At 34.9% G+C, this 21973-nt stretch overlaps 1 pseudogene; it reads left to right on the forward strand.

Moving 5' to 3' along the window:
• Positions 1-13414: 13414 nt before the first annotated feature.
• Positions 13415-13995, forward strand: LOC133077151 (AP-3 complex subunit sigma-1-like; annotated as a pseudogene).
• The last annotated feature ends 7978 nt before the right edge of the window (positions 13996-21973 follow it).

Raw genomic sequence — 21973 nt, forward strand, 5'->3', positions numbered from 1 at the left:
CCAATCTCTTCTAATGAGGATATAGACATGAAAACAATGAATGAGAAGACAGTGCAAAAAGTGCCACATTACCTCATAGGGCTGCTGGGAATATTAAATGAGATCACGTCTGTAAAATGCTTAGTTAGGCACAGTGCCTGGTACCTAGTAAGCGCTCAATAAATAGTAACTATTCTTCCATGTAAAATCCTGTGAGAGCAAAAAGAAGGAGTGATGAGCTGTCTCAAGATACTGAGGACAGCTTCAGAGAGGAAGTGAGATCATTAGCCGGCAAAGACCAAGATGGGCACTCTAGGTTAAAGGACCCATCTGAGAAAAAGCACGGTGTGTTCTGAGAAGATGAAGTGGCCCATGTGGACTGTGGGATGTGTATTTAGGAGTGGCAGGTATTGGGCCTATATTTTTGATAGCTTTTAATGGCCAGCAAAATTTAGACTTTATATTTTAGGCAATCAGAAGCAATGATTCAATTTCAAATAGAGAGTAGGTGAGCAGATTCCTCATTAGAAAGATCACTCTGGGGACAGTATGGAAGATGGACTATGGGTGGGAGGTGAGAAACAGGTCAGAGCAAAGAAATCACTACAGATCTTCCTTGACTGTCCAATAAACCCACTGTAAGTTGAAAATATTGTAAATTGAAAATGCATTTGATACACCTAACATACTGAACATCATAGTTTAGCCTAGCCTACCTTAAATGTGCTCAAAACACTTCCATTAGCCTGCAGTTGGGCAAAATCATCTATCACAAAGCCTATTGTATAATAAAGTGCTGAATAGCTTATGTAATTTGTTGAATACTGTACTAAAAGTGAAAAACAGAATGGTTGTATGGGTACAGAATGGTTGTAAGTGTATCTGTGGTTTACCCTTGTGATTGCCTAGCTGACTGGGAGCTGTGGCTCCTTGCTGCTGCCCAGCATCATGAGAGCGCTTTGTACTGCATATTGCTAGCCTGGGAAAAGATCAAAATTCAAAGTATGGTTTCTACTGAGTGTGTATCACTTTCACACCACCGTAAAGTCAAAAAATCATTAAGTCCAACCATTGTAAATTGGGGACACCTGTAGTCTACCTGAATTGTTTAGAGAAGTCATGTAAGGCAAGAGCTTGAATCAAATGATTCCAGTGGGATGAAGGGGCAGAAAAAAACAATGATGTATTGGGAAAATGCAGTTCTTTCCTTCCAATGTAGGGAAAAACCCAGTTCTTCTCTACTGTGCACTTTTTCTCTGTGTATCTCTTTTAATACTCACAGAGAACACTTCACTTCTTCTGGTCACCAAGTGTGTGGAGGTTTTTCTCCACACCAACCAATTCTCTGTGACACCAGCTGGGTGTCCTATAATTTAACTCTATTCTAACACTATCTACCTGGACATAGTGTCAGATCCCACAGGTTAAGGGCTCAGTCCCGTAAGACTGTTCCCATCCCATTTCAAATGCCAATACCAAATAATAGGAGTCCAGTTTACTCACAACTTCTATCTGATTTGGCTACAAATTGGAGTTTCCCAGTACCCCCATCCTCAGGTTCGATTAATTTGTTAGAGCAGCTCACACACCTCAGGGAAACACTTACTTACATTTACCCGTTTATTAAAGGAGGTGATGAAGAACACAGACGAACAGCCAGATGAAGAGATACCTAGGGCTAGGTCTGAGAGAGTCCCCAAGCATTGGAACTTCTGTTCCTGTGGAGTTGGAGTATGTCACTCTCCCAGTGTGAATGTGTTTGCCAACCTGGAAGCGCTCCGAACCCTATACTACCGAGGTTTTAGGGAGGCTTCCTTGCGTAGGCGTGATCAATTATTAACCTCACTTTCAGCCCCTCTCCCGTCTCTGGAGGAGGGGGTGTGGGGCTGAAAATTCCAAGCTTCTAATCATGGCTTGGTCTTTCTGGTGACTAGCCTCCATCCAGAAGCCATCCCAGAGCCCACCCAGAGTCACCTCAATAGAACAAAAGATACCCCTAGTACTCTAATCACTTAGGAATTCACAAGGGTTTTAGGAGCCCTATGTCAGAGATGGGGTCAAAGACAAATATTAGAACAAGAGATGATCCTAATGCTCTTATCACTAAGAAATTAAAAGGGTTTCAGGAGCTCTGGGCCAGGAACCAGGGGCAGAGATCGATATATATTTTCTATTATCTCACAAATGATGATGATTTCTTTTTACTTTTCCAACTTCATTTTGATAAAGCATTTTATGAAGCATTTCCAATAATCTATATACTTCTAAAACCCTAAAAATTTATGAGATGATGTTGGAAAACTTTTTATCTAATTCAAAATGAATTGCATTTTACCATCTCACTGTTTAATGTTAGTCTCTTCTAAAACATAGAAAAGCTCATACTTCAGGGAAAAAACAAAACAAAACAAACTTTCACAAATATAACATCCATTATAGCATCCCAGGTTAGATTACTTTTGAATATATTATGCAAAAATAATCTCATCAAATATTTTAATGTTGTGTTCCAATTTTGTATATTCTTGACAACCTTATACATTTCAAGATTGTGAAATAGATACTTAACAGGCAAAAACATGTCTTCTGGTGTGCTAATGAAGAACATCCTTTTCTTATTGCATTACATGAGAAATGGTCAGATGACCAAGACATAGGTAATTCATGGAGGCACCAGCAACTTTCTAGGTTGACAAATTGCTAAGTTTCACCTTTCTCACCCCTGGAAAAGGTTACTGGGTAATTTCTAGAACTATCTGAGGTCTTTTTACTGCAATTCTTGTGTACAGTCAATGCTTATTCATTGAAAATTCACTCAACTAGAAATTTCAAATAATGAGTTTTTTTTTATAGTCCTTATGTGTGATAACTCATCTTTTTAATGAAAGCCACCAAGAACAGTGAAATCTTGTATTTAATTTAAAAGCAAACCAGAAAAATTCTATTTCATTTGTTACTATTTTAGCATATTTTTTAAATTAAAATTTTATTTTGAGATAACTGTAGATTCACATGCATGTGTAAGAATTAGCACAGAGAAATCCCTTGTACACTTTCCCAGTTCCTCTCAGTGGTAACATCTTGCAAAACCACAGCTATATTTAACAACCAGGATATTGACATTGATAGAGTGTAGGTCTATTTCTGGGTCCTCTGTTCTGTTCCCTTCCTTGATCTATCCATATTTTCCTCCATCAATACCATACTGTTTTGACCACTGTAGTTATACAATGGGCCCTAATATAGGGAAGAGTGAGTCCTCACACTTTATTCTTCTATTTCAAGATTGCTTTAGGTATTCTAAGGCCTCATTTTAGTGTCTTTCATAATACTTCTTCTTTGAAAAATTAGAAACCCGGCATACTGTATATGGCATTCTTATTAACAAGAATATTAATTATTAATATCTCATTCATCAAAATTCCAAATAAGCAAGAATTTACTCTGCTTTTAATACTTACTTTAAGGTAAATTACAGTAAAATAGATTACAAAAGCAAGTTATGGAATCTTCTCTGTAGGTATTTAAAAACCATCTACTCCTATCTATCTTGATATGTCATAAACATTTCAGGTCTAATAATTCTAAGATATTCATTATTTAAAATGATTTTAAATGCCAGAAGTTTTACCACGTTAAACCAATGGGGTGTTCTGTAAAACTGTTCTGTTTTGTCGACCTTTAGTCATATTTACCTACTTATATAACCTTTATAAAGCAATAAATAACTGCAAGCACAGAATATGAACAAATCCTAAAACCAGCTTGTTAAAATGCAACTTTGTCTTTAAAGAATCTGCTGTGCCATTTACCTTCAGAGAAAGGCGAAAAAGACAAACAGAAGCTTCAGCAAACTGATGCTCAGATATTAAATGTACTTAAGTGTGTGGATATATTTTTAGCCCTGAGAATGTATACTCACCAGCAGTGCTCTCTCATAATTGCCTATTTTAACAAATGGGTCAGAATACATAAGATAAATCTGCAAACTATTGAATAAACTTGCCAAATATTGAATTTCAAAACAATCAGCATTATAAAAGTTTATGCAACCTTCTAATCCATGGTACTCCCAATTTCTTTTTGAGGGAGAAGGAGTTTTTGTTTTCTCCCAGAAAATTGATTAAAATATTTGTGCTGTCTTTAAGCAATAAAACAGGCTTTTAATGAGGTATTCTTTTATCACTGAAAAATGAAAAGTCAAGCCATATTAGAAATCACTGCAGCATATAATCAAAATAAATAAATATAAAATAAAAATGTCCCCACCATATGCAGTGCTTTTCTATTTAGCTAACAAAGTCTTTAAACAAAAAGAGAAGAGCTTTAACATTTTAAAAAATTTTCCACAGTTTTATTGAGATATAATTGACCTAAAGCAAACTGCACATATTTGAAGTGTACTAAAAAATATGTAAGTTTTGACACATGCATACCCCTGTGAAGCCACCACCAGAAGCAAGATAATAAACATACTTATCACCCTCAAACATTTTTCGTGCCTTTTTTATAACTCTTCCTACTTCTCTTACCCCAGCCTAGGCAACCACTGATTTGCTTTCTGTCACTATATATTAGTTTGCATTTTCGAGAATTTTATATAAATGGAATCATACAGCATATATTCTATTTTGTTTGGCTTCTTTCTCAGCATAATTATTCCCAGATTCATCCATGTTGCTGCATGTAAAATAGTTCATTATTTTTTGTTCCTGAAGTATGGATATACCACAGTTTGTTTATCCATTCACCTGTCGAAGGGCATTTGTATTGTTTCCAGATTTTGGCTAGTACAAGTAAAACTGCTGCAAATATTTGTATGCAAATCTTTGTATGGACCTATGTTTTCATTTCTCTTGGATGAATATGTAGATGTTGAATGGTTGGATCACATAGTAGATTGTGTTTAACTCTTTAAGAAGCTGTCCAACTTTTTTCCAGAGTGGCTGGACCACTTCAGTTTCTACCAGCAGTGAATGAGAATTTCAGTTGTTTCACATCCTCACCAACACTTGGTATGGTCAGTTGTTTTAATTTTAGCCATTGTGTTAGGTATGTAGCGGTATCATCTTGTGGTTTTAATTTGCACTTACCTAATGAGTAATGATAATGAGCATGTTTTCATTTGCTCATTTGTTATTCATGTAGCTCTCTGATGAAGTGTGTTCAAATACTTTGCTCCCTTTCTAAAAAATTGTGCTGTTTTCTTACTGTTGAGTTTTAAGAGTTCATTAATATTGTGGATATAAGCACCATATTCTATATATGATTTGCAAATATTTTCTTCTGGTCTGTGGATTACCTTTTCACTCTCTTAACAGTATCTTTTGAAGAACAGAAATTTAAAATTTTGATGACGTCCAATTTATTGGTTTTTTTCTTATGGATTCTGCTTTTGGTGTTGTATTTAAGAAATATTTGTCTAAACCCAAGGTCTCAAAGATTTTCTCCTATGCTGTTTTTTTAAGAAGTTCTATAGTTTTAGATTTTTACATTATATCTAAGATCCATTTTGAGTTAGTTTTGGTGTATTGTAAGGGGTATGGATAGAAGTTCTCTGTTTTTTGCATACGTATTTTCAAATGTTTCAGCATCATTTATTGAAAAGTTTATTTTTTTCTCCATTGAATTGTCTTTACACCTTTGTCAAAAATCAGTTGTCTATACATGTGTGGGTCTATTTCTGGGCTCTTTATTCGTTTTTTTTTTTAAAACATCTTTATTGGAGTATAATTGCTTTACAATGTTGTGTTAGTTTCTGCTGTATAACAAAGTGAATCAGCTATATGTATACATATATCCCCATATCCCCATATCCCCTCCCTCTTGAGTCTCCCTCCCACCCTCCCTATCCCACCCCTCTAGGTGGTCACAAATGGGCTCTTTATTCTTTTCCATTGATCTATTTGCCTGCCTATGCCAATACTGCACTGTCTTAATAACTGTAGTTTTATAATAAATTTTGAAGTCAGATAGTATTTGTCTTCTAAATTTGTTCCTCTTTTTCAGTTGGTTACTCAGACAACCAAGTAATGTTATGGCAGAGAGTAGTCGTGTTTAAAGATGCTTTTCACTAATTCTGGTCAGAGAAGATGGAGTAAAAACTCCAGTTCAGAACTGATGCATGAGGGATATATATGCTCACAGTTATTACGTTTGATGCTTTATCACTTCGCTTGTATCTTAGCTTTGTTGAACACAGACCATGTTTCAATTATTGTGGCTGAAACCTACATTAGTTCAGTTCTTTACAAGTATTAACTATTGTATAGATAAGTGAAAATTAAGTGCGGAGTATAACTTCCAGAAGACATCTTTGTATTTTGAAATCTTGATGCATTTAGAAGGAAGCTGGAGTGAGTTTTCATGCAAATTCCTATTAAAAAGTTAGACAGGACTAACAACTACTGTCTAACATGGAATGATGAGAAACACATCTAATCTTATTGTCCAATTTCCTGCAACAATTTTCAGTCGTCTTTCTTTACCATCCTTTCAGCCTGACCATTTGCTTGAGACCATTGGGAGATGTGATAAAACAGTTGCTTCTATGATTTATTGGGTACTTACTAATACAACTCTGAAGAGATGTTTGTTTTGTTTTTCTTCTTTTTTTTTTCAAAACTGAGATTGTCAATATGCTATATCTCACTTGCATTGGGAAATTTATGAATAGGAAACTTGCTTAGGGCTAGGTTGTGTTATAACTGAGTGCTTGGATCTTGAATTTAGGCAAACAGGGTTTAAATATTGATTCTGCTTTGTACTAGTTATCTGGCCTTATGTTATCAAATATCTCTAAACCCCATCTAGAAATTGGGGATAATATGGTGTCTGCCTCTTAGGATTATTATAAATATTAAGTTACATAATGTTTATAAAACACTTAGGCCATATGAACTTTATGTAGATATTGTTATGCTCTAAGTCAGTGGTTTCCTAACTTATCTGTATATTAGCATCACCTAGAGACCTTTAAAAAATTTCAAAGTTCAGGCCACACCCATGACCAATTAAATCACAATCTCTTGGAATGGGACACAGGGACCAGGAGGACTTTTCGAAGCTCCCCAGGAGAATCCAATGTGCAGACAACTGCAGTAGATGACATATAAATTTTCATATTTAATTTTACAATAACTCTCTGAGTTGTGCTTTCATTCCTTTTTATACATGAGAAAATTGAGGTTCACACTGAGTATGTTGATGAGGGTCATGTAGCAAATCCAGCTTAAAGGATTCAAACCCCAGGTCTGTCTGACTTCAAAATCCTTGCTTTTAACTACTTCACTATATTTATTTAAGCAAGATCCTAGATAATCCTAAATTTAACTAAAAAAATTGCGCACACACACACACACACAGCAGAAGATTTATTGCAAATATCTGACCCAGAGTTATGAATAAAGCAGTAGGGAAATTGGAAACAGTTTGTTGGCATTTGTCAAAAAGTCTACCATAACCTATTAATATAATCTTAAAAAATCAATAATATATCAATAATATATAATCAATTATATATCATGGAATTAATTTTGGTAAATAATACACTGGATCTTGACATGTGCTTTATTTTTTTCCAGTCTTTGCAGTAGTCAGATAAAGTCCAAGCTACTAGTAAGCGAGAGCTTCTACCCAATGTTTTCCCGAGAATAATTCCCAGATGTGCTACATGTACAATGGCCAAGATAACCTGATGACTAGTTTCTGGAACAATACTGTTTGCTATAAAACACATTCCTATGGCATGTAATTTTTTCTCTACACACCTAATTTAGGACATCGATGGACCAGTATCACAGCTCTAGTGGGAGCACTACAACAGGTTTTGGTATCTAAGTGACAGATGGCTCTGGACATCACCATTAGCAATTGCTCTTCCAGGCCTGTAAACAAGTTATAAGAACCGAGCAAAAATGACATTTCTGCATACATGATGACATAATTATGGGTGTAGACTTAATCTTAGAGAAGAATTCCAAAAGAGCTTATGTCAGTACAAATTGTAAAGACACCGCCATAGCAGTATTTTTAGGATTTCTTTACTCCCTCAGTAATTGCAAAGAACTCAATGTCATTTGACAGTAATTCTATCAATATTATTGTGAGAACTTTCTGCTTGACTAGTAGGCAACTATGCTTCAGCCTACCTGGCACTTTGAGGCTAAGGACTCTCCAGACTTTATCAACTGAAACAACAGCAGTTTGTATTCAGTGTAATATTGTGATGCAAACCAAGAAGTTAATAACACTTCGACATTCTGAAAAGTGTTTTCCCACCAGATAGTTCCAAAACTACCAGATGTTATTTTCCAGTAGGCAATAAAGTACCTCAACAAGGTTGATTTTTATTTTTAATTTGAGATTTTCTGTTTTTCAAAGGGAAAACAACTTTATTTTCTTTTTATAGTTATAAAAATATTGTTAGCCATACTGACTGGTGTAGTGAAGAAAGAAATCATCTGAAATCTCACTATGCAGTGATAACCTCTAGGTATGTAGGTTTCCCTCCCTCTCTCCCTCCTTTTCTATTATCTATTTATCTCTCTAACTATCTAAAAATAATGCAATAAATACACATGTATGGAAAAATCATATATTAGAGAATGGACACAACATGTAAAGCAAATTCCTTCTTCCATTTTTTCCCATCCTTAAATCAGTTTTTCAGAGGTTAAGTTGTTTATGTTTCACTGCTATATTTTGATTTATCGACTTTGGATATTATTTGTTGATTCCCAGCTATAAAGGTAAGAATTTAGTCCACCCATGTTACTTGCTACTTGTCTTTTCTTCCTACCAGTTTTAATAATCCTATTATTACTTTCATTTCTAATGGTTACTTACTGACTTTTTTTTTTGGTTTTTTAATTTGTTATTGTTTTTCAGCTTTGAGGTATAATTGACAAATTTGTAATATATTTAAAGTGTACATTGTGATAATTTGATATATGTATATATTATGAAAAGATTTCCCCCATCTAGTTAATTATCACATCCATCACCTTAAAACTGTTGATAAAGTACTTTGCTCCTAGTTGAATAAAAAAGGCATAAACATCACATTCATGATAAACAAATTGGTGAAAAAAGTCATAAAGTACAAATTAACTGTGGTCTCCTCTGTGAAATGTATCTTAAAAGAACTGTAATTTCTATGGTACTATTGCAGGAAGATGAGGCTATTCTGTGGACAGTACAAGCAAAGAGAACAATCATTCCCAAGGTAGGGAAAAAGTATGTGCTATCTTTTTTTTTTTTTTAATTTTTATTGGAGTATAGTTGATTTACAATGTTGTGTTAGTTTCAGGTGTAGAGCAAAGTGAATCTGTTATATATATATACATATACATATATATATATATATATATTCTTTTGTTAGATTCTATTCCCATATAGACCATTACAGAGTACTGAGTAGAGTTCCCCGTGCTATACAGTAGGTTCTTATTAGTACTGAAATTTCTATTGTCTATTACATCAACTGCCAACTCTCTTTTCACTTTTTGTGTTAATAAGATGACACTAACATTACTATTCACACTTCCACCTCTCCTGCCCATTTTTTAAGCCTCAATTTCTGTATTTTTGCAGTGTCAAGATTTATCATATTTATATTTTGTTCTGCAAGGATTCAAATTCAAGAGATCTGGGTTAAAATCATATTTCCATTATATATAAGCTGTATAATATAATTTCTCTAGGCCTCAGTGGCGAGTATGTGACTTTTTCATTTTCCTTAAAGGTGCCTTTTGATGAACAGGTTTCTAATTTTGATAAAGTCCAGTATATCGTTTTTTTTCTTTTATGGTTATTGCTTTTTACACACCAAGAAATCTCTGCCTACTGCATGATTGCAAAGATATTCTTTATGCTTCCTTCTACGGATTTTATAGTTTCGGCTTTTATTTTTAGATTTTCAGTCCAACTCAGGTTAATTTTTAAATATGTTGTGATGTACATGTCAGGATACATAGATATCCAGTTATTCTAGCACCATTTGTTGAAAATATTTTCTTTTCCCCATTGAATTTCTGGCATCCTTTTCAGTTAGCTGAAGTTATGGAGGTGGGCCTAATTCTTGATTCTCTCCTCTGTTCAATCTATTTGTCTTTTCTTACACCAATAATGCACTGTCCTAATTGTTGTAGTTTTATATTAAGTCTTAAAATCAGGTAATCTAAGTCTTCCAACTTGTTTTCTTTTTTTTTTTTTAATAGCTGATTCACTTCATTATACAGCAGAAACTAACACAACATTGTAAAGCAACTATACCCCAATTTAAAAAAAAAACAAAACTTGTTTTCTTTTTCAAGATTATCTTGGCCATTCTAGTCCTTTGTATATCCATATAACATTTCATGTTACACTATCAATTTCCAACAACAACAACAAAAAAGCATTCAGAGTTGGAAGTACATTGATTCTATAGATCAATTTCGGCTGAAATGACATTTTTATAATATTGTCTTGCAACAAAGTATGGTGTATCTTATTCATTTAGGTCTGTCTTAATTTCTTTCTACAATTTTGTGATTTTCAAAGTAGAGATATTTTACACCTTTCCTTAAAATTATTCTTAGGTATTTAATGTTTTTTGACACTATTATAAAAGATATTTATTTTTAAATGTTACCTTCCAATTGTCTGTTGAAACAATATAGAAATACTGACTTTATATCCTACAACTTTGCTGAATTTACTTATTGACCCTAATAGATTTTTGGAGAACCGTGTAGAATCATGTTGTCTGTGAATAAAGACAGTTTCATTTTAGCTTTTCCAATATTTATTCCCCATTACCCATTTCTTTATATGTTATATCCATCTTTTCTTGTAGACTTTTCAACATATTTATCACACTTATTTTAATGTCTTTCTTTGCCAAATCTAACACCTATGTCCTTTGTTGGTCTCTTTCTAGTGACTATAAGTCACATTTTCCCATTTCTAGTAATTTTTTATTGTTATGCTGAGGGTAATATATTGCAGAATCTCTGGATCTTCCTCTGAAAAGTGTTGTTCTAGCAAGTAGTTAAATTACAGACAGGTTGCCTTCAACTTGGGGAGGCTTGGTTTTTATTTTGTTAGGGCAGCTCTATGTTTTAGTTTTGTGATGTAGTCTTTATTCCTAACTTTATGGAAAGCCCAAGGTGTTTATCAAGTCCTTCTAACTTAGTTGGATTTAATCTCCAAAGTGTGTCTTACCTGTGGTAGATAGCAGCTAAAATCTCTGCTTAGTTCTTGGACCCTTCCCCAGATGTTACTTTCAGCTAGGTTCCTTAGATTCTCACTGGCACGTTCACAGTTGAGGCAGTAAGCCAGTGTTTTGAGGGGAGCTTAGATACAGATTTTGTGTCTTCTCACCCAGAAGCTCCTTCCTTTTGGGGATTTCCCCCTAGATTTTTAGTTGTTCAGGCAGTCCCAAACTCAGTTCTCTAAATTCTTAGACCAGTAGGATTGTGGCTTTCTTTTAGAGTTCTGTCTTCCCATGCTGCACAGACTGAAGAGTGAGGAGCGCTATTTTTATAGATACTACTCTATTTATAATTAAATATATATATATAGGAAATCTGATGGGAATATATTTCCAACCTTTACAAAGTTTACCGTACTTTTCCCATTTCCTCAGTGAATCTTTTCTCTCCCAACTCTGATCAAATAATTTGTAAGTCTTTTATTTTTCCTTTCTGTTCTCATCATCATAACTAGATCATGCTTCTTAAACTTCTTCATTTATATTCATAATTATCAAAAATTGGATTTCCTTTACCACTGGTGTCATAGAAGTAGAATGGGATTGAGGATCAGGAGACCACTGCTTTTTCACCAATCAGCTGTGTCATATTAGAATTAGGGAACCATTAAACCATTCTGTTCTTCAATTTCCTATTTGAACAAAAGCTAAGAATGAACTAACTAATGTCAAAAGACAATTCTAATCAGAGTCTATATACATACACATACACATATATAATACAGACAAATTATTTTGAAATTCTCTGAATTTCAAAAGAACTCTAAATTTTTATTTAAAAAGATTTTTTAATATCTTATTAATCAATATATCACACCACCAATATAAGTAACACCTATGACAAGAAATTGCCAAAATATAAGAACATTTTTTGTATTTTCCCCCTGGATCTTTTAAGGCTAGAGTAGGCAAAATAATCATTCTTTTTAAATGATAAATGTGAACGGTGTTTGATAACTTCTTAAAATGATTTTATATATATATAGTTCCTAAAAATGAAATATTTTCTTTTTTATTGTGAATTTAGGATATCATATATATTTTCTACTTTTTTATTGAGAATTGAGGATATCTATATATATATTTCATTTTTAAGAACTATTTAATCATTAAAGTTTTGAAAAATATGCCAGAAAAGCCAAGTGCTGTCTTTAGTAGGAAGCTCTATTATAAACATCTATAAATCATTTTTTACAACTTGCTTGATTTTAAGGAAAATCATAATAATATCACAAAATTTGTAAACAAATTTGAACACAAATACTGTCTTATCAATGTGTGACCAAACAAAATAATGGGACTCACATATTTGACATTTCACTGGATTTAACTCAATTCAAGCTAAATATCAAAGAAATATGTGGCAGTGTAGACTTAAAAATTAATATTGAACAATGTTTCTAGGAACCCTGCAAATTATTAAATATTACCTCACTTTGTGTCTATCTTTTTAATCTATTTCATCAGGAACTACTGATAGGAATATTACACTTTTAGTTAGACAGTCCATGTCCCTAGGGCTTTTGCCCTCCCTCTCCACACACAGATGCAGACAATTTCAATGCATCTATACGTTCATTCTTCACCTCGCTTAGAGTACCATTTACATTATTTGTTCAAAATGGTAACCTCTTTGTAAAAGCCAACTGCCTTCCTCTTGCTTTTCATCAGAGAAGAGGATAACATCAAAATTATTAGACAAGATCGGGCACATTCAGGGTGGTATGGCCATAGACAATATCAAAATTATAACTATGAAGAGTCTTAAGCTAGCTAGCTAGCTGTTTCTTTTTTCATTCTTAATTTCTTTATATTTAAAATTTTTATATAAGATACGCATGCACATAGTTAACTTAAAGAGTTAAGTGATTCTTTGAAGCAACACTTCCCTCTCCCTTACTGCTCCTCTATTTTCTAATTCCCAGAAGCAACCATTTTATTTCTTTTCAGTATTTAAAATTTACCTGAATAGTTCTAAATAACATGGTTTTATCGCTACACCGTGTAGATTTTATCTCGTGTCATCTCTGTCCAGATGAATATTTAGCATATGTTTTTGTTTAAAACCATTCACCCTGTGGGGAAGGATCGCCAGCGAGATCCCGAGGCGAGGCTCGCGCGCCGCCCCCCCCCCCCCGCCCCCGGCCCCCAGCTCCACCCGGTCGGCCCTGCTCAGCCATGATCAAGGCGATTCTCATCTTTAACAACCACGGGAAGCCGCGGCTCTCCAAGTTCTACCAGCCCTACAGTGAAGATACACAACAGCAAATCGTCAGGGAGACATTCCATTTGGTATCTAAGAGAGATGAAAATGCTGTAATTTCCTAGAAGGAGGATTATTAATTGGAGGATCTGACAACAAACTGATTTATAGACATTATGCAACATTATATTTTGTCTTCTGTGTGGATTCTTCAGAAAGTGAACTTGGCATTTTAGATCTAATTCAAGTATTTGTGGAAACATTATACAAGTGTTTTGAAAACGTCTGTGAACTGGATTTAATTTTCCATGTAGACAAGGTTCACAATATTCTTGCAGAAATGGTGATGGGGGGGAATGGTATTGGAGACCAACATGAATGAGACTGTTAAACAAATTGATGCACAAAATAAACTGGAGAAATCTGAGGCTGGCTTAGCGGGAGCTCCAGCCGGTGCTGTATCAGCCGTAAAGAATATGAATCTTCCTGAGATCCCAAGAAATATTAACATTATGACATCAGTATAAAAGTGCCAAACATGCCCTCTTTTAAATAAAAAATTTAAAAGGCCACTCCCAGGTAAAATCCGGGGGAAAAGTTATCTAAGTTTACCATGCAGTTGTTTACCAAAAATAGAGGAGGAGAGTCAACTTTCGCTCTTGGATTTAAGTCAAGGTACTGTAAAGAAGTTATGTAAAGGCGGGATGGAAGTTCATTGTTGCTTTTCTTGCTCAGTGATTTTGAAGAAATTGAGTAGTTACAGTGTGATTTTTTCCCTTATTTTCTAAACTGCATTCCTATGGCCACCTAAGGCATGCCACTATGTATTGGCTACTACAGTATTTTGAAAAGTGTTTGGGACATTTCTTTAAATTATGTATAACCCAAAATGTTGGTGTTTTGTATGGATCACAAATACAGCATTCCTTAATTCTTTCTGTTATTTGTCACAATTGTTATTTAAAGAATGAAGTATGGGGGTTTCCCTGGTGGCACAGTGGTTGAGAATCTGCCTGCTAATGCAGGGGACACAGGTTCGAGCCCTGGTCTGGGAAGATCCCACATGCCGCAGAGCAACTAGGCCCGTGAGCCACAACTACTGAGCCTGCGCGTCTGGAGCCTGTGCTCTGCAACAAGAGAGGCTGCAACAGTGAGAGGCCCACGCAACGCGATGAAGAGTGGCCCCCGCTTGCCACAACTAGAGAAAGCCCTCACACAGAAACGAAGACCCAACACAGCCAAAAATAAATAAAAAAGAAAAAAAAAAAACCCATATGATGAAATAAAATATAGGCTTTTTTTTTGGTGTTATGAGTCTTTCTTGGTTGAGTTTGCTTCTTAAGGCTAGGAAATTAAATGAGCCTTCCTTAGAAACAGGAATCAAGATCAGATGATCTGAGAGGTAATGCCCAGCTTCACAACTCAAAAATGTTTATTAATTAGGCAAGTTTCCCCACTCACAGACCTAGACTTCCTCTTCTGTTATAGTCAAATATTGATTGCTATCATTTGTACCCCACACTTCCACTCTGTCTCCTGGACCAAGGCACACCTTATAAATTCTGAACCAATATCTACCAATCACCTATTATGTGCCAGGCACTATTAGACATAAGTGGCACAAAAATGAATAAGACAGACCAAGGTCTGCCTTACAGAACTTAGAGTTTAATGGGAAGGACTTATCTTTAATAAGCAATTGAAATAAACTAATAAGTAAACAATAAGGGGACAGATCATACCATCCTTTCCAAACTTTTCCTTTTATATGTACTAAAGGGTATGTTTTATTAAAGAATATACATTTATATTCCTTTCCATTTTATATTCAACATTTACCTAAATGACTTTCTCAGTCTCCCAGATTTTATTGTCCTTAACGTAGCCTGGCATTGCTCGTCTTCCAAGGGGGCATGCATTTGGTTTTCTTTCTCTGAGTACAGCCTTCTCCCTTGTTATCTGCCTCCTTTACCCAACAATCCTGACCCTTAGTAGTTCTTCTCTTTCATTTCATCTATTTAGCCCTCTTTTGGCATTACCCTAAAAATGTTCCTTACTCCCCAGATCAATTATTCCCACTCTCCAGCATCATTCCTGGACTGCCTCATTGGCATATTCTCATCAGTCTTTGCATGGGCACAGATTTCTTACTATTGGTAATTTTTCAACTGACATAGACAACACATGGAGTTACTCTTCTCCTTTCAATCATTATCTATTATTCATATTCATTTCCCTCACAACATACTTCTTCTTTGGCCTCTATTATACATTTTCCTTCAAACCATTCCATCAAAACTCTTTCAAGGGTGACAACTGACCTCTTACTAAATCCAATTACCTTTTCTAATCCTCTTTTTTTGGCTTCGGCCTTCTTAACATTTCTGCAGCACACGACCATCTTGTCCTTCTGAAACCCACTTAAAGGTCGGCTTCTGTGATCTTCTCTGGCACTGAACTTCCACGATCATCTTCCATTTGTCAGACAGTCCCTTCTCCAGAATCTCCTCTGTCATAGTTCAGTTCTTAACCCCCTGACCATCGCTCTCAATCTTCTTTTCCATTTTTGACTGACTCTGTGTTCTGACTTTAGCTAATAGGTTTATTCTTGATGAGTCTCCTCTTGCATTTTCCAAGTATGTCATGATATAAAGCATGTCAAAGGTTGACCATAGTTTGGAATGCTTTGCTTTAGCAAAATTATATAGGTTTCCTTACGGAAGGATCATTTTGAGTGTTCATTACCCTAATGTGCACTATGGATATCCAAGAAGGAGCAAACATTTCCCCAATTTATTTGGTCTCAAACTCTCTGAATGGGGCATTTGAGAAACACATTTTGGGAAATACTGATTAATATTGCGATTGATAATGTCTCACCTTAATTCAGTTTTGTGCCAGAAACTGGGCATGGAGTATTTCTACTTGGATATTCTACTAACTCAGTAGGTCTAGAACGACATTTTCATCATCTTTCAACCCAATATCTCTTTTCAATTTTTTTCTATCAGTGTCACCACAATTTTCTCATTCATCCCAACTCAAAATCTCAGCATCATCTCTGGATTTTCCTTCTTCATTTCCTTTATCCTTTCAGTCATCTCTTAATTATTTATTAGATTGTTTCTTGAATTTGTATGTACTTAATATCTCAGTAGTCTAAATTCTCATAACCTCATATCTGGAAATCATCCTAACTGGCCCTGCTGTGTCAAGTTTTTTCTTAAACCAATCCATTCTAAAACAACTATTCAATACTTTTGTTAAAATACTGATTAAATCATGTCACTGTCCTGCTCAGAATCTTCAGCCAACTTCCTGTTGCCTCTTGAATAAAGTCTGCACTACTAACTGAGACATTTAAGGTTAATGCCTCTATTGACCTTCCCCCATCTAGTTCCTTGCTACTTTTCTAATTTTGTTATTTATTCCAGCTAAGTAGACCTCACTGTTCTAAAAATGTAAAGATATTTCCACCTCTGAACCACTTATTGACCATCTGCCTTGCATTACTTCAGGCAGTATTTTTTTTTAATTTCATGTATCATGAAATCAATTTTTTTTGGTGTTTAAATTAAATTCGCCTTTATTTTTATTCATTTGCTTAAAGATCACATCCATATTATAGTTCTTTATTTTCTTCTCATAAGGAAGTAATGATCTCTACAAGATGTTCTTATATTTTTAAATCAGTTATTCATCACTGTGTAACACAGTACCTCAAACTTAATTGCTTAAAACAAAAATGGTTTATTTGTTCATGATTCTATGCATAAGGAATTCGAGCAGTGACTGGCTAAATAGTTTTTCCTCTTTGTCAGGGGTCATGTTGTCAGTGCGGGTGCTGAAATGACTAAAGGTCTAATATGGTCTCACTCACATGTCTAGCAAGTTATTTCTGACTCCTGACTGGGGACTCAGCTGAGATTGTAGTCAGGGGACTTGGTATTTCTCCACATAGGTCTCTCCATCTGGCTGCTTGGGCTTCCTCACAGCATAATGGCTGAATTCCCAGAAGGTGCATTATAAGAAGCAAAGATAGAAGATGTATAACTTTTGAGGCCCAGGCTCAGAAGTCAAAGCATTACATCTCCCATTGGTCATAATAGGTACCAAGGCTAGTCCAAATTCAATGGTAGAGGAAATAGACTCTACCTCCCGATAGGAAAGTAGCAAGGCCACATTGCTAAAGAACATGTGAAATGGGTGATATTGTTGTAGCTCTCTTTGGAAAAAAAAACCTATTTACACTATCTAATGTTCTAGTTCTTTTTTTTTTTTTTAATTAATTAATTAATTTTTTTTGGCTGCACTGCATGGCATGTGGGATCTTAGTTCCCCGACCAGCGATCAAACCCATTCTCCCTGCAGTGGAAGTGCGGAGTCTTAACCACTGGACCGCCGGGGAAGTCCCCTTTCTAGTTTTATTTTTTTTAAGTCAAATTTTTTAAGAAAAATTTTAAACATATATAATTATAGAGAAAGCAATGTAATGTACCCCATGTATGTATTTTCTTAGATTCTGTATTTGTCTATTGGCATCTGTTCACCATGGGGCCAATTACATTAACTATATTTTCTTTTCTGTATTGATATGTTGGCATTTGGGGGCCTTACAGACCTGGGGAGAGACTGCCCCTTCCAGAGCTGGCTAATTCCTAAAGATAGTAAATAATTTACTTGGGAGCCCCTTCTCATACACAAGCCAACCACCTCCTTATCTAACTCTCACATATGAAGCCAGTATTTCTCCTGCCCTAAATCATCCCAGGGCCAGCTATCAAGTAACCAGAGACCATCCCTATAGTCCAAAGCCTGCCAGAATTATTCAAACTGGCCAATCCCAAGCTGTTTACCCTACCTGCCCTTGCCTTCCTCATGGAAACCCTGCTACAGGCTCTTCCCCTTGTTCCTGTCTTCTGTCTTCTGACCACCTGATGCTTCTCTTGTGTAGCATGGTGTGCCCCTCCTCTTAGAAAATGTAAGTAATAAAAATCTTCTTTCAATGGCATTAGCTCTGTGTTGGCAATGATTCACCTTCAAAAATTAAAATCCTGTGAGTATAAATGGGAGAGCATGCATCACCCAGTTCAACAATTCAGCAGTTATCAACTCACAGCCAGTATTGCTTCCTCTCTATATCCATACTCTTTACCACCCAACCTCTAAAATACTTAGGCAAATTCCGGATACCATATAATTTAATCTGTGAATATTTCTGAGTGTATGTATTTGTATATGTACGTATACTTATTTTTTTTCAACTATAACCACAATATCATTACCTCAGTAAATGATTTTTTTAATATCATAAATATCCAGACAATGTTGAAATATTTCCAGTTATCTCTTGGAGTGTATTTTTTAATGGTTTATTATTTGAATTAAGATCCAGATGAGGTCTATACATTGTAACTAGTTGTTATATCTTTTTATTTTCTTTTTATATATTGGTTTCTTTTCCATCTCTTTTATTACTTGCAATTTTTCTTTTTCCTTATCTCTCTCCCTCCCTCTTTCCTTCTGTCTCTCTCTCTTTCTCTTTGGTATGGTTATTGAAGAAAGCCAGTAGTTGGTTTTTTCTATGAAGTCGCTACTCCCCGCATTCTGCTTGTATTCTCATGGTGTCATTTAACGTGTTCATCCATCCCCATTATTTCCTATAAATTGGTAGTTAGATCTAGAGGTGTTGACAGATTTGGGCTTGATTTTTTAGCACGAATTCTTCTTGGGTGATGTTCTGTACATCCCCAGGAATTACATAATGTCTGTTTGTCTCACTTTCAGTGATGTTAGCAGCCACTGTGATTATTGCCTAGATCTATTAAATTATTAGGGACTGTAAATAGTGATATTATAATTCCACCATTCCTTTATTGTTTATTAGCTGGTATACTTCCATAAAGTAAAACTTCTTGACATCAATTATTTGCTTTCCCTGATGTATAGTCCATTTAAAAGATATTGACAATCAATAAAGTTTTTTAAAAGTATCATTTTGAACTTATAAATTTAAATATATTGGATTTGTATCAGTCCATTGCACTTATCTTTTTGACAAGACCCCAGTAGTTTTTGATAAGTTTCTTGCTTTCTGGTTAACAAAATGTTCAAAGATCCTCAGTACATTTCCTGTTACGGCACTGGAATCAGCCATCTGTCTAAGAATCACTAATTCTTTTTAGTGAGAAATGGTATTTAGAGAACACAATCTGTGTTTTAAGAGTGCTCATTGATATTAGGTTCATTATTTCTAGAACTTTTTAGTAGACACAATTAGAAAGTGTGCATTTTTAAAAAGATGAGTCTATATTAATACTTCCAATTTAGGTACTAGACTAGAGAGATTTTCCTTAACCTCATGTAGTTTATACTTGTGTCTTCTCCTATGCCAAAAAAATCTCAGTTCTCAGTGAATTCAACTTACTCATTTGCTTTTCTGTACTACACGCAGTCTCAGAATATTAATATAAACACTATCACAAGTATAATGATTACTAAAAACAAAGCAAGATATTTTTATTTGCAGTTTCTTTATCCTTAGGTTATCCTACACTAGGGATATAAAGTCAAATTACTGTGTTTTAAATCAGTTAGAATTGTTCCTCTATGTTTATAGAATTAAAGTGGATATAAGTTAGGTTCATTTGTTTCTTTCACTTCACTTTTTACTTTTAGAAATTGAGTCCCACTCCAACTTTATTTTTTCTTATAATTATGTAAAATACTTACATAATTCCAAAGTCAACTCTATATAACAAGAAATTAAAAAAAAAATTCAACTTCTATTTCTGTGTCCTGCAGCCTATTCTCTTTTTTCTCTTGTTGGCAACCATCTGTATGGTTTGTTTTCTTTATTAAAAAATAAATAAATAGACTTTATTTTTTAGAGACATTTTAGGTTCACAGCAAAATTGAGCAGAAGGTACAGAGATTCTCTACATACCCCCTACCCCCACATACACACAGCCTCCCCCACTATCAAAATCCTGCACCAGATGGTACATTTATTACAATCAGTGAACCTACGTGGACACATGGACATATCATTGTCACCCAAAGTCCATAGTTTACATTAGGGTTCACTATTGGTATATTCTATGGGTTTTGAAAAATATATAATGACGTATATCCCCAATTATAGTATTATTCAAAGGGTTTCACAGCCCTAAAAATCCTGTGTGCTCCACCTACTCATCCTTCCCTCCTTTCTAATGGCTGACAACCACTGATCCTTTTATTATCTCCATAGTTTTTCTTTTTCCAGGATGTCATATAGTTGGAATCATACAGTGTGTAGTCTTTTCAGATTAGCTCCTTTCACTTAGTAATATGCATTTAAGTTTCTTCCATGACTTATTATGGCTTGATAGCTCATTTCTTTCTAATACTGAATAAAATTCCATTGTCCGGATGCATCACAGATTATTTATCCATCTACCTACATTTCATAGTCCATTAGAAATGCTATAACAAAATACCACAGACTGGGTGGCTTATAAATAAGAGAAATTTATTTCTCATCGTTCTGGAGGCTGTAAGTTCAAGATTGGGTACCAGCATGGTTGGGTTCTGGTGAAGACCCTCTTCTGGGTTGCAGACTGCTGACTTCCCAATGTAACCTCACATGGTAGAAGGAGCAAGGGAGCTTCCTCAGGCCTCTTTTGTAAGGGCACCGATCCCATTCATGATGGCTCTGCCCCCATGACCTAATCACTCCCCAAAGGCTCTGCCTCCTAATACCATCACCTTGGTGGTTAGGTTTCAACATATAAATTAATTGAAGGAAGACACATTCAAATCATTACACCTGCTGAAAGACATCTTGGTTGCTTCCAAGTTTTGCCAATCATGAATAAAGCTGCTATAAATATTTGTGTGCAGGTTTTTGTGTGGACATAAGTTTTCAACTTATTTGAGTAAATACCAAGAAGTGTGATTGCTGGATCATACAGTAAGAGTATGTTTAGCTTTGTAAGAAACTACCAAACTGTCTTCCAACATGGCTGTACCATTTTACATCCCCACCAGCAATGAATGAGTTCCTGTTGCTTTATATCCTGTCCAGCATTTGTTGTTTTTTCCTTTATTTTTAATATAAGGAAATGTTATTTCCTACTTTTATAGATAAATGGCAGTATACTATAAACATTCCTTTGTAAACTTCATATCATAGAGTATATCACAGAGATCATGCTATAGTTGTATTTATAGCTATTACTCATTTCTTCTTACAGCTGCAAAGTATGCCATTGTATCGATATAGCATGGTTTTATTTAACCCATCCCTATTAACAGACATTTGGGTTGTTTCCAGTTTTTGTTATTACAAATAGTACTTCAATGAATTCCTTGTAAACCTACCTTTTTTTACTTTTCCCAATGTATCTTTGTGGTCAATTCCTAGAAATGGATTGCTAGGTCAAAGGGTAAGCATTTGTATAATTTTGATATATATTGACCAATTCCTCTCTCTATAGGAGTTACAACATCTTGTATTTCTATAACAATGTATTAGGGTGTCTATATCTTCA

This window comes from Eubalaena glacialis, chromosome 17, assembly GCF_028564815.1.
Source record: "Eubalaena glacialis isolate mEubGla1 chromosome 17, mEubGla1.1.hap2.+ XY, whole genome shotgun sequence".
Classification (NCBI taxonomy): Eukaryota; Metazoa; Chordata; class Mammalia; order Artiodactyla; family Balaenidae; genus Eubalaena; species Eubalaena glacialis.